Source organism: Crotalus tigris, unplaced genomic scaffold (assembly GCF_016545835.1).
Source record: "Crotalus tigris isolate CLP2741 ecotype Arizona unplaced genomic scaffold, ASM1654583v1 scf7180000024391.5723578, whole genome shotgun sequence".
Taxonomy (NCBI): domain Eukaryota; kingdom Metazoa; phylum Chordata; class Lepidosauria; order Squamata; family Viperidae; genus Crotalus; species Crotalus tigris.
In genome coordinates, this window is record NW_024100561.1 from 2,730,494 (window position 1) to 2,744,653 (window position 14,160).

Sequence of the window (14,160 nt, forward strand, 5' to 3'; positions counted from 1 at the left end):
AAGTAACCTGAGGTGGAACTCAATGTCTGAAGCAAAACTCAAAGGGATGTGACGTGATTGAACGATCCCAACTTGAAAAAAAAAGTTCATGATCCCCTCCTCTATTTGTTACAAGCTGCTTATGATAAATTTCATGACTGAATGTTTCCTCATAGAAGGAATGAAGTAAGCAAATATCCCTGCAGGCAGAAAGCTAGCACATGACATGAAAAAGTTCAACATCATCTTCCCCCTGACATGTTATTTTCTTTCCTCACCACCAATTTTCACATGATATAGATGTAATCTATGGTACGCTTAGCTATATATAACTGGATAAATTAGATCACAGGTGTCTATTTGCAGATCACTCTTCAATAAGAATAAACTTCAGAGGTAAGGAACTGACATGGGGCTCATGTTCTTTTTTTGCCTGCCAGTGAATAAAAGAAGGATATCTTCAAATGCATTCCCCATTATATATCTGTGCAATATTCATGTAACTGTCAATTAATACAAGTTCTCAAAACTTGCCTGTACAAATTTATCTGCCGTTGGGCAAAAATCTTTAGAACATGAGATTTTATCACTGGTGGTGCTAGTGAAATGTTCTACTTCTTAGTAAGCTTTCTAAGTCATGAAATAAGAGGGATGTCTTTACCAGAGAGGTTTCTTCCAAGACACATTTGCTTTGGGATATAGAAAAGAATAATCTTAAGGAAACAGCTTTCATGGGAATGATGAGAACACTTTCTCCCAGCCCCACCCAATTTTAACTCTTTTAGACTGGAAAGTTATGTGATGAAAACAAATCCTCCTAGAACCTGCTTAGCCATCTCCATCTTCATAAGCGCCAGAGAAATGGACACCAAATGAAGAAAGGAATGTAAGCCTGAAGGTGAATAGATCAAGGGAACAGTGCTTAGGTAATATCAAAGTATGGGGGTTCATGCCCACAAATTTTGGGCACTCCCTGTTTTACATGGCTGTTGTGAATGAAGACGTATGTGATAGTAAGGGACATCAACACTATTTAGTTCCTTTGCCGCTAAAACACTATTCCTTAGGAATTTGTCAGTTAAGAGAATAACCTGAAGAGACAGATAGTTGCTTGATTCATGAAGTTAGGAGGGATCATTCAATCTTCTTGGATAGGAGATTGCCTAAGGACTAAGTCTTCTTCAAGATAATAAATTCATAGTCCATGAGATGTAGCAATTAGGATGTCACACTAGAACTGGATTCAAAAACTCCAGTCAGTGGTGGAGTTCAAAGGTGGACTCTTGTTTTTTGTTTTGCCTGTTATTAGGGTTAAAATCTCATATCCAAAAAGTTTTTGATCACTGACACAATCAATTGGTATGATATTCTTGTTGCAATTATAGTGATGGGTGCAGAAATTTGTAAAGATAACTATCAACTATTGATAATCCTAATCATAACTCTAAGTAAAAAAAAGAGCATATGAGAGCTGAAATATGCAACAGCAATAGATTAGCAGGCAGGAACCTTTTGGCAGGCAGAGAGAGAAAGAGAAAGACAGAGAGAGAGAGAGAGAGAGAGAGAGAGAGAGAGAGAGAGAGAGAGAGAGAGAGAGAGAGAGAGAGAGAGAGAGAGAGAGAGAGAGTCCTACACTGTATCCAGTGGTTGATCTAGAGCTGTTATGATCTCTTAGCCTAACTTATCTCACTGACGGTTTATGAAGATGCATGAACAAAAGTCAGTTTCATAGAGAAACAATGAGAGAGGAGCATTATCATTAAAAAGGAGCATTTCCCTCCATAACTGATTTAGAATCATAAAATAAAGATTAGTTTGGGTTCTCCTTGTGAATCTGGGCTTGAAATTTTCTGTTTTTTCTGCCCCATGTATAAAGAACTGTGCAAATATTGGTAAATTCTTACTGTTGTATGAATCAAATCCACCAGTTCAGCTTTTCTTATGTGAAGTGGTCCATGTAATATCTTTCTACTACATCACTCCTATAGAGGAGGAGTCTTTTGGAAGGGGGAAAGGGGGGGTATGAATTAATCAGTTCTGTTTTTTACTACATTCATTTTTAAATCATGTTCCCTCTATCTTGCTGATGAAGGAATGTGCAAATTATAGCAAATTTGTATTAAAAAATGACAATCTCACTCATTGCTACTTATGACATAGAAAACACATAGAGATATTGCTGTTTGACAAATCGGAAATGATTAAGACAGATGATTGTGATAATTGAAATGAGGCATATAACTTAATAACTAAAATGAGATCTCAGATGGTAAAGTGGATAATGAGATAAGAATGATGGGGCTGTATTTAAAGAAATAGAAGCAGATTTATACAAGAGTAATATAAAAGATTACACAGTTAGCAAAAGTAAAACAGGCATTACTTATAAGTGCAATTGCAGATACATCTTCTAGAGAGTTACTTGTCAGAATGGATCTAAGAACTGTATGTTTCGTGTATTTCTCTGTTTAAAATACAAATGGTCTTTTGACTCACAGACAAAAATCAAATTGCTCATTCCCACTTGTGCGAACATTAAATAAGTGTAGTTTTAGTTTAGTGGGGTCCCCATAACCTGATTTGAAATGTAGTTAGCTCAATATATGGTTGATATTCTTCTACCTTTTGCTGTTTGCTGCTCAATCTGTTACAATCATTGAAAAGTTGGCAGGACTGATGATAGTTCCTGGAATTTTTTATTTTTTGAAACTTCTATTTTGCAGCCCTCCCAACTCTGACTCTACAAAAATTAGTTTCTGAATGCTTGTTTAAACAATAATATTCTGCTGATACCTCTGAAGCTAGTCATAACTGGCTTTTCTTGGGTTAAACTGAAAGTACTACCACACCATCACTACTCTTTCTATTCTAGCCCCCATTCCTACTCAAGGAAAATAAAACACATTTTATTTACATCATCCATGTCCTTCATATATGCCCTGTTGTTGTAAATGCAAATAAGTAAAAATCTGAATGATTCATTTCTGGGGGACCTGAAAATGTATCAAACCTTCTCCCCTCCTCTGAAAGACCTGAAGCCTAATATTCATGAAGTATGGCATGGCAGGAAGTTATACGGGTAGGAAAACGGAGGACATAGCAATTCCACAAATCTATAAACAAGCACACAAACACACAGACACACATAAACAAAATGTGTGAGCTACTCTCACTGCAATTTTCAGCTAAATAAAAAAATAAAACATTTAAAAGTTCAAACATATCTGGTATCATGGGATCACAGAAGTCTAGAGTTAAGTTCAAACCAGCATAGATGCTTCAGATGGAGCTATCCTGAACCTCACTATGACTGATTTTGGGTACTAGACATTGGAGAACTTACTGAAAATTCCTTTTTCTTTATTTGATCTGTTTTTACATTCTTTTAGTGGCATTCAGTGGCTTCCATGTAGCCTATAATATCAAGAATTTTTAATAGAGATGTTTCAGGTTTTTTTTAAAAAAAAAATTATACTACTGGGTTAGCAATATTAGCTTTTATTATATTTTTTTTCTCTCTTACATTTCAGTGGCATTTCTGAAATGGATAACGTTTCTTGCTTGTATCGTATACTGGTCTGTGAGCGAAAAAGAAAGATTTAACTTGAATGATTGACTTTTCAGAGCTTGTCATAGAAAAATGTAGGTTTGTACTGAATTAATAAACTGACCTCAGTGTGCTCTTAAAATGGCACATTTTCACCATGAGAACCTTATTCAAAGCTCAAGCATTTCATATTAGAGAATGCTGATAAATCTTAACTTCCTTTGAAATGTTTCTGAATAGGCATATTCCATCATATAAGTATGGCCTATTTGAATAAGTGAAACTGATTGTCACAGGCAGACCAGACGAACATCTGTTTTAAGTCCCATTGCACAGTAATTTGAAGTAATTTTCTTTTCCAGGTCATTATTGTTAAATCTGTAAGCCTGCATGGTAAGGTTTAAGAAACTCATAGATGATAGAGGCCAGAGGAGAGGGAGAAAAGATTAGACTTTAAAGATGGAAACATATCACTCTGTGAGACCATTAAAATTAATCTTTTCTTCAGACTAACTCCAGGGGTGATTTCAATTAAATTTGTTCAAAATTTATCAGTTTCCTACATGTAGCCATAAAAGATTCAATACCCTATACATATTCCCTATATAAGTAAGGAACATACTGAAGGGAACCTATTATTGCTACAATCTTTTTGTGGTGTCCGAATATATTCACTTAATACGGCATTTCATTATTAAAAACTTTTGTTTTTGACAATCAGTCTTCTTGTTGTTCCTCTAGAAATAAGATGTAATCATCTATGCACAGTGCTTTTTTCTAAAAAAAAAAAAAAAAAAAAAAAGGTGCCAGAACTCACACACGTCATACAACCTGCCTTGCCTACCCTACAAGGTTCCATCCCAAAAAGGTGCCAGAACTCTGTTCTGGGTGTTCTATGAGAAAAAAAGCCCTGCCTATGCAGATTTTTAGAAGACTTTGAGCTGGTAAGATTGCCCTTTCCTTTGCCCTGCTCATACTACCATGATATTTGTCAGAGCAAGAAAAAATACAGTATTTAAGACATTAATGACATGAAACTACATGACTTTAGTGAGAAATTCTGACTCATTTTTGCTAATAAAAGATTATATCAGAGCACAACCCTCAGTTTAAAAAGAAGCGGCAGAATTCCTAGAGGCATCATTTGATGGAGAGTCACAAAAAAAAGTGAAATTTATGTTCTATTACATGGTCACAATCACCATTATTTTTTTCTTCACACACTCCCTCCCCTCAGAGTTTGCTTGGTTGACTTTAGGTCTGCAATTTGAGATCAAATGTGATAGATAGGCAGACCTATAAAGAATATACTTTAAGAGCTTTAAAATTTAGAGATCCAGACTAATCTGCAATGTGATTAAAATCAAGGGGAAACAGGAGGCTCATAACTAAGGGTAATTATGAAAAGGATGTTCAGTTAAGATGTTATTCTGCATGATTTAATAAGATTTTATAGTGATATTACCTTAGCTTTTTCAGACAGATTTGCTTCTGGTCATGAAGTTGGAATTTATTAGCAGCTTAAAAAATTATTTGCATATATGAAAGTAAAAATACATACTAGCAATGGGTTTTGAAAGGGTAGGTTTTTTAAATATGTTTATATTCTCTGTTTTTGTTATTAAGTGGTTGCCACTTAATCAGATCTCTCTCGATAGATAGATGATAGATAGATAATAGATAGATGATAGATAAATAGATAGAGATATGTAGATATAGATAGTTATATAGATATAGATCTTTTCTCAACCACACTGGAAAAGAAAAAGACTTTGAGGAGAATTTTATATATTTATCCATCACATTTATTTGCTGCTCATCTCATGGTGTGAGACAACACTTAGTTGATGCTAAATGTATATTATATCAGATGGAGAAGGGAAAATTGATTTAGAAACATAAACAAGCCTTAAGTTTTTTTACATAAATTAAAAGAGAAAGTTCTGCTTTCCTAATTATAGGATGAAATGAAAAGATTGCTATATCCCTACTACTTGATGAGGAACGGTATTTTCTTAATCTTTGATTCCTAATATTAATGAAGCACCAAGAGAAGATATCAGCATGGAATTATAGCCTGGGAAATGAAGAGCTGGAGTAGGCTATGATCAAAACAGGGAAGCATTTACAGGACTATCCATAGTAAGCAAATGTACCAAATGAAGACAGAGAGCAGAAGAAGTCTAAAACTAGGGAAGAGTTATCAGGTGTGCTGAGTGAAAATACAGGAGAATTCTTGAACATTCGCAGATACATCTCCGACCTAGAAGCTTCTGTTTATGCAATTATAACAAGGCAATAGAGCACATTTTCATAGAGAAAAATATGAGAAGTGTTCATATTAAAGATGTTTTCATGTAGACTAGAGGAAGAATCTGGGACCTTTTGAAGACTCATAGAGCCTGTGTAATATGGAATACAGTTGCAAAGAGATAGATTTTACGAAGTAGTGAAGCCAAATAGAGTAAAATGAACATGGACGCTCTTGTAAAATATATTGCAATTGAGTCATGCCTTGGTAGAAAGGGTTTCAAAAAGGCAGAATTCCTTTTTGCACTAATTTTTAATCTCGCTCTCGCTTACTGTTTTAAATCTTGTATTTTTTACGAAGAAAAGAAAAATAGATGTTCAGACAACTATTGTATTTACACTATTGGCATGGCAGCCAGACTATTATTTATCAACTATTATTAAACTTTAATAGATTAATCATCAATTATTGAGCGATTGATGTTGAAATCCAGCTGTGCTGCCCTACTTCAGTTCCGAAGGGTCTGCAAAGTCCTTTAGACATCTCTCTGGGAAAATACCTGGGTTGGCAGTAATTTCAGAGCCTAATTTCTCTGCTTTTTAGAACAGAAATGAGTGGTATTTTAATCTTTTGAAATTGTATGTGTGTGTTGTGTGTATGATTCACACATAATGCACAGAAAAATGGGGTACATTTTCTTTTTAGGGAAAGTTTTAGTTAAGAATATTCTGGTTGCAAAAAAAAAAAATACTTAGATGATTTTGTGAAAAATGCAGCAGGTACACTAAGGGTGCGTCCTGACTTATGAAATGTATTTTGTGTATTACATGTATATCTTAACCATAATATTTTATTTGGTTTTATTTGGTCCTCTGGAAATTGGTACACTTTAATTTCAGTCCTAAATAAGATTAAATTAACATAGAACAATTACAAACTTTTGCAATCTTTTTGTTTTGATGATTTTTTTCTGCAAAGGAAATATTCATGTTCGTTAACAGCTCTGTCCATTGTCCATATATTTAAACACTGTAAAAGAAATTTGCAAATGTTCTGTTTTGACCATAGTTCCCACTAAAAGAAATCCATTTTAATTTTCTCTTTGGGTTTTAATTCATATGATGCACATCTGATTAATACAATATTGCTTTGTAGCTCTTATTTTCCCTTGACCACTATTAGATTTTAGAGCTGAGTAGTACCTCTATAGTGAGAACATAATGAGATTTCTGAAATTTCTGTCACATTTATTTGCTTCTATACACCCAGACTCACAGGCAAGGGCAATATCAATCATTAAAAATAATTAAGAAATTATTTTAGAGTTTGTAAGATAAAATATATAGATATTATCAGCACAAAATATTAGGATGGAAAATGTGTACATTATTATGATTCAATGATTCCCAATTTCTCAATTTGGAATGTTTTGTTATTTATCTATAGAAATAGCATATATGATTTATTCATAATTCCTTCTCATGCAGAATTCAGTAGCCCTGTGTAGTTGTTTTATATATGAAATGAAACCTTCTATACTCAAACAAAATGTTTCAATATAGTGGGAGAATACTTTTTTTCAATCTTTCAGTCTTTTTTCAGAAATTTACCTCTTTCTCTGAGATAAAAAAAAAATCCACCTTCCTCTAGAAAATATTTGTTGCTCATGCCTATTATGCCTTTGCTTTCTGAGTATTTTAAATATTTTCTGTTCCAAATGTGTGTATAATTTGATTTTTCCCCCTGATTTCATTCTAGCATCCATGAAATGGCATTGTACGAATACTTGCATATGAATAAATAGAAAACCAGAGAAGAAAGTGATGGGCATAGTGACAGCAAAGGAGCCATGTGGATAAGCCTAGCCTATTGAAAAGAGATACTTCAAGGTATATACATGAGGAAACCCCAGCTTTTAGTGACCACAACCATCTCTAGAAAGTTAAGAGGTTTCTTTTGGCCAATTCATATTGGGCCTTCACCTAGATTCACCAAATCCTAAGCATAAACCCAAAGTTGGTAGCAGTATTAAGTCTTCCAGCCACAGCAAATGGAATTTAAAACTGTTATTTTTATTAACTTTGAAGCGTAGTTCTTGTAGATTATGGTGTCCTTATTTGCTCGTCTACCCAGTTCTGATTTCATCGAATAGTACTCTTATAGTTGTTGAATCTCTCGCTCACTCACAAAATACAGACTTATAAAACAATGAAATACAGTATATATCATGTTTTATATATTCAAAGCATTTTGTTCATTTTTTTAACCAAGGACAAGCTATAACTAAGACATTTTATCCCTGCCAAAAGAAATGATAGGTATAATCTATGATTTTGTGTTTAGTTAGTCATGTGTGCCTCCCACTTGGATAATAAACTGTATATTCTTAGTTAGTATTCAAAGGTAGAGACTACGCCCCCTCTCCATCTGAGACATACGACTGGCATGGGTGACCGTGGAAAGAAAAAGGATAAACTGACTATGAGAACACATACAAGACTCCTAGGATTGGGCAGGATGGACAAATATCTCTTTATTATCAATCATGGCCCATTTGGTAAAAACATAATTCTCAGATGTCCCTCAAATAATATATAATGATCCTTTTCAAACTCAAAATTGAAAATTGGAAGTTAGAGGATCTCTCAAAGATTTGACATTTGACATTAGCCCATTTATCACAGAATTTTAATATTGCAGTCAGAAGATAAATATATTCCAATTGCATTGTGTGGTGGTTTAATTAGAACAGACATGTCAAACTCGTGACGTCACGTGACATCATGCAACATATCAGGACGATTTTGCCATTGCCGGCAATGAGGTGGGCACGGGTTCCAGATGATGCATCCAGCCCACCGGCTGGCAGTTTGACACCCCTGAATTAGAATAAGATTAAAAGAAAGAAGAGGGTTGGACGATCTGTTGACATTTCCCAAAAATACATGAAACAATGACTAGACTGCTTGTAAAATGAATCGCTTTCACAGATGTCTAGATTTTTAAATATATGCAGAATCCATGGGGGAAAAATATCTGTTGATCTTTATTTCCAGATTTACTATATGACATGGTTGAAGATGCTACCTGCTATGCAGCCAGCCTAACGTCTGTCAGCAGTTATGAGTTCTTGGAGTTGTAATTGTCCAGCAGGTCTGAACTTGCCTTGACAATTCAGCTGGATGACATTTCTTTTTGCCAAAGTTATACTGTGGCATATTTGGTTTGTTCATAAATGTACGTGTCAAAGCCTTGCCAAATGATTCATAGACATATATCTATATGCTGGAATTCTTTTTCAAAGGAGGAAGAATGAGGTTTTTCCTCTTTGTAACCTGATCCACAGTTCATAAAAGAAGGTGTGGATCAGAAATTTGTTACACTCTGATTTTCATGTTTCTCAAATGGCTTGATACTAAATGATTGTAATAGAGATCTATGATTATTATTAAGCAGAACAGAAGTGTAATTAATTAAATGTGATCTCAGAATCACTGAACTATATTTTTCAAAGATCCTGGAGCACTGGGGAACTACCAGAGGACTGGAAAAGAGCTGATGTAGTTCTCATCTTCAAAAAAGGAAAAAAAAAACGGATCCAGGAAATTACAGACCTATCAGCCTGACCTCAATACCTGGGAAGATTCTGGAAAAGATAATCAAACAATGAATCAGCAAACACCTACAGGCAAACAAAGTCATTACTAAAAGCCAACATGGGTTTGTCAAAAACAGATCATGCCAGTTAAATCTTATTGCATTCTTTGACCAAGTGACAAAATTAGTGGACCAGAGGAATGCTGTGGATATAATTTACTTGGACTTCAGTAAGGCATTTGACAAAGTAGATCACAACCTACTACTTGATGAGATAGAAAAATGCTGGTTAGACAGCATCACCACCAGATAGATCTGTAGCTGGCTGACTGGCTGTATTCAGTGTGTGGTCCTCAATGGAACCACATCTACATGGAAGAAATTGGGTAGTGGGGTGCCCCAGGGCTCTGTTCTGGGTCCAGTGCTCTTCAACATCTTCATCAACAATTTGGATGAGGGGATAGATGGGGAACTCATCAAATTTGCAGATGATACCAAGCTGGCAGGAATAGCCAGCACTCCAAAAGACAGGCTTAGGATACAGGAGGAATTGGACAAACTTGAACACTGGGTGCTATCTAACAAAATGAAATTCAATGGTGAAAAAAGTAAGGTTCTACATTTAGGAAAGAAAAAACAAATGTACAGGTATAGTATCAGGAGTACCTTGTTCAATAGTAGTAACTGTGAGAGGGATCTCGGAGTCCTAGTGGACAATTGTTTAAATATGAGCCAGCAATGCGCTGCAGCTGCCAAAAAAGCCAACACAGTGCTAGGCTGCATTAACAGAGGGATAGAATCAAGATCACATGAAGTATTAATACCACTTTACAATGCCTTGGTAAGGCCACACTTGGAATACTACATCCAGTTTTGGTCACCATGATGTAAAAAAGATGCTGAGACTCTAGAAAGAATACAGAGAAGAACAACAAAGATAATTAGGAGACTGGAGGCTAAAACATACAAGGAACGGTTGCTGGAATTAAGTATGTCTAGTTTAATGAAGAGAAGGACGAGGGGGGACATGATAGCAGTGTTCCAATATCTCAGGGGCTGCCACAAAGAAGAGGGAGTCAAGCTATTCTCCAAAGCGCCTGAAGGCAGGACAAGAACCAATGGGTGGAAAATAACCAAAGAGAGAAGCAACCTAGAACTAAGGAGAAACTTCCTGACAGTTAGAACAATTAACCAGTGGAATAACCTGCCTTCAGAAGTGGTGAATGCTCCAATACTGGAAGTTTTTAAGAAGAAACTGGACAGCCATTTGTCCGAAATGGTATAGGGTTTCTTGCCTGAGCAGGGGGTTGGACTTGATGACCTCCAAGGTCCCTTCCAACTTTATTATTATTATTATTATTATTGTTGTTGTTGTTGTTATTATTATTATTACTATTATTTACACAGACTTTAATTTTTTTTCAAAAGGCATTTTCTCAGGCAAAATATTTAAAGAGATCTATTATTTAAAAGAAAAGGTTTGTAAAAGCATATTTTAAATGGTTGAGTTTTTTTAAAAAATCATTTTAAGTTGGAAATTGAGTGTATAGACTGGAAGTAAACTAATTCAACTTTTTCTCTTCAGATGTGTTCGGAGTACATTTTCCAAAATTCCCAGAAAATCTGCACAGCCATCGGGAGTCCAGATTGCAGTGGAATTAACCTAAGATTATGGTCACAGCAAGACCTGCTTGGTTGTCCCACGACTTCTTGCCCTTCCTATTCCTACAGAAAAGGCAAGTCTCACTGGCTGGCTTTTCTTTAGACCAGTGTTTTCCAAACTTGACAATTTTAAGGCATGTGGACTTCAACTCCCAGAATTCCATAGCCAGCGTTGCTGGCTGTGGAATTCTGGGAGTTGAAGTCCTCATGCCTTAAAATTGTCAAGTTTGGAAAACACTGCTTTAGACTGATCTATCAGCACCTGCTTTTTCCTTTTAGGGAAAACCATTTTCTCCTCACTAGATCTTCTTTTGCTGTCCCAGATATTTGCCCCCATGGATGCTTTCATCCTCCTTCCGTTCCACATTCTCTCATTTGATCTTTTCTTTTCTCTTTTTCTCTCTTTATGACACCACCCTTGGCAAAATAATAAAAGCAAAATAATAAAACTGTTCTTTCATTCCTATGTTTCTTAGGAAATGAAAAGGAAGGGAAGGGAAGAGATTAAATAGAAGGAAAGGGAAATTTGCAGGGCAGGGGTCGGGAAAGCAAATGGAGCATCGGGGATAGAAACTGAAAGGGAACTCATTGGGAGACATAAGGGTTGAATGAAGCATGGGCCTTTAGGGTTGAGGTTGGTTTATTGATTTAACAGGTCATCATTGGATCAACTGAAACATCAGAGTTGCTAAGAAGCAGAGAATATAGCCAGCTAGCAGCCAAGAGTAACCCATAGTCACCTAGCATGAAATGGCTGCATGGGACAGCCACTGGAGAGGATGGGCATGACATACATTGGTTTTGCTGTTACATTAAAATCATTGGTTTTGAGGGTCTAAAGAAAGAACAGGTTGGAAGATAACAATCAGAGCTGGAAAATACAGGCCTGGGACATACTTGCAACGGGGCTGGGTGTGAGAGAAAGGCAATGTTATCTGTTCCAGCACTCAAAGTAGTGAGCGACCTGTACTGATGATTGACCAAGCAGAAAGTATGGATCTGCCCTAGGCCATCAAACATAACCTAAGTACTCATGCCAGACTTTGGGATACCAATATATAAAGTCAGAATTTATAATGATGACATCAGCACACGTGTCATTTTGTCATCTTCTTGTTTGCCACAGACATTACTGGACAAGAGTCAAGACAAGATTATCAAATTCCTTCATGACCTTTATGATCTTCTGGGGAAGGGACTATAGCTTGGTGCTACAGCATTTTCAGGCGAGAACCCTGGTTTGAGAGTTGAGGTGCATCCTGTCATTGTAGAAGTCCTTTTATGATATTTGCCTTTTCCCCCAGTCTTTTCTTCTACAATGCACACTAATTAAAAACATGTATGCATTTATCTGGGAACAGGCCAAGGGGGGGGAAAAAAACATTCTGGTCTTCGTTCTGATAATATCTATGTGAAGTTCCCCAGAAGTTACATCCTTTGACCCAAACCTTGAGGATGCTCCAGTAGATGCTGTGGAATGAGTTTCAAGCTCAGATTTACCGCCGATGCCATTCCCAACAAGCCCAAACTTGTGATTATTGTTGTTTAATTGATTTGTAAAGAACAGAGGATTCTTCTCTTTAATGTGCTGGGTAATATTTAAGACTAAATACTGTAATTTATATTAAAAAGTAGACACTTCGCTACATTTTTATATTTTTGCCAAGTCTAAAATTATGTAATTTTAAGGCAGAGGATTTTTTTTTTTTTGGCAGCTTTCATGTGAAAAGAAATGTGTGGGCATATAAGTGTTTTGATGGTATCTTGTTTAAACTTGTCATAATAACTGTGAATTTCACTCAAATTATCTGCAAAATTAGCTGTCAGAAAATAATATTATTGTTGATCCCATGGCCCAGGGCACTATTCCATTTAGAATGTGAAAATATTAAAGTCATTTCTTTAAAAATATGTTAAAATCCTTTTTAAATATAAATAGACAAGAAAACAGAAGCAGAATACAACTTGTAAAAATTCACAGAAATATTGTGGCTTCTGGGACAGATTTTTTTCTGACAATTCTATTAATAATGCTTGTCACTAAATTCAGGCTTTATGAGCACTAATTCTAATCAACTTTGTTTGCTTGGGTATGCATACATTTTTTTAAAATTGTGAACAGTATAAAAATTCTGAACTTCAATAAATCTGTAAGATGGCGATTATGTGCACTTTTCTTGATTTCTGCAATCTATTCCTCAGCCTGACAAAAGAAATAGAAACATCACAGCTGATGTATGGCATTATTTTTATATCTGCAGGTCTAGGACTAGCACGGGGTTCTAGCTCTATGGTATGGAATATATCATCTACTTAATGAGGCAATAACAGACATGCTACACTGCAGTTATGGCCATCTGGATCTTCGAAGATCTAGCAAATGAAATGAGTGCAAGGGTAAAGAAGGCAAACTCTCATTTTTCCATATTTTCATGATCTTCTCAGCCTAGCAATAGCCATTCTTTTTAGCTGTTTTGTTTACATATGTAACACCAACAGTATACATGAATTTTCTGATATATTCAAGTACATTTTTGTATGAACTTTTTCCCAAGTCACATTCAATTTTTTTCAGAAGAATATAGAAGTTTTATTTATTCCTTTCTCCCATGTACACATTTGGAAACCTCTTTTCCCACAACTCACACATGTTTGTGCTTATGTTGTGATTAGTGAGCCATAGCACATTACTGTGAAGTGAATGCTGGCATGGATATGCCTTTCAGCTTCTCTGGATTTTGATTTAATTATATGCTGTAACATTTTTCATATGACAAATTTATTGGCAGTCCTTACACAAGTAACTCTTGACAGCTTTATCCTCCCTAAGTTTTGACTAACATTTCTTAAAAACTATCTAGGCTGATTACCATCACTGTACACTGAAGAAGCAATTCACATAGTTTAACTATATGTTGTGTTAAGAAATATTGCCTTCTTTTTGTCTGGAATCTCCAGCCATGGGTTGTTGTTGTTTTTTTTTTGCTATCCACCTTTTAGTTAATAACTTTTTCTGGCCTCATTATTACTCTGTAACTCAGAAACATCCATAGGTAGATCAACAAAATGAAGATGAAACCTGTGATGTTGAAATGAAAGCTAGGCCCCATTCACATCAACATAT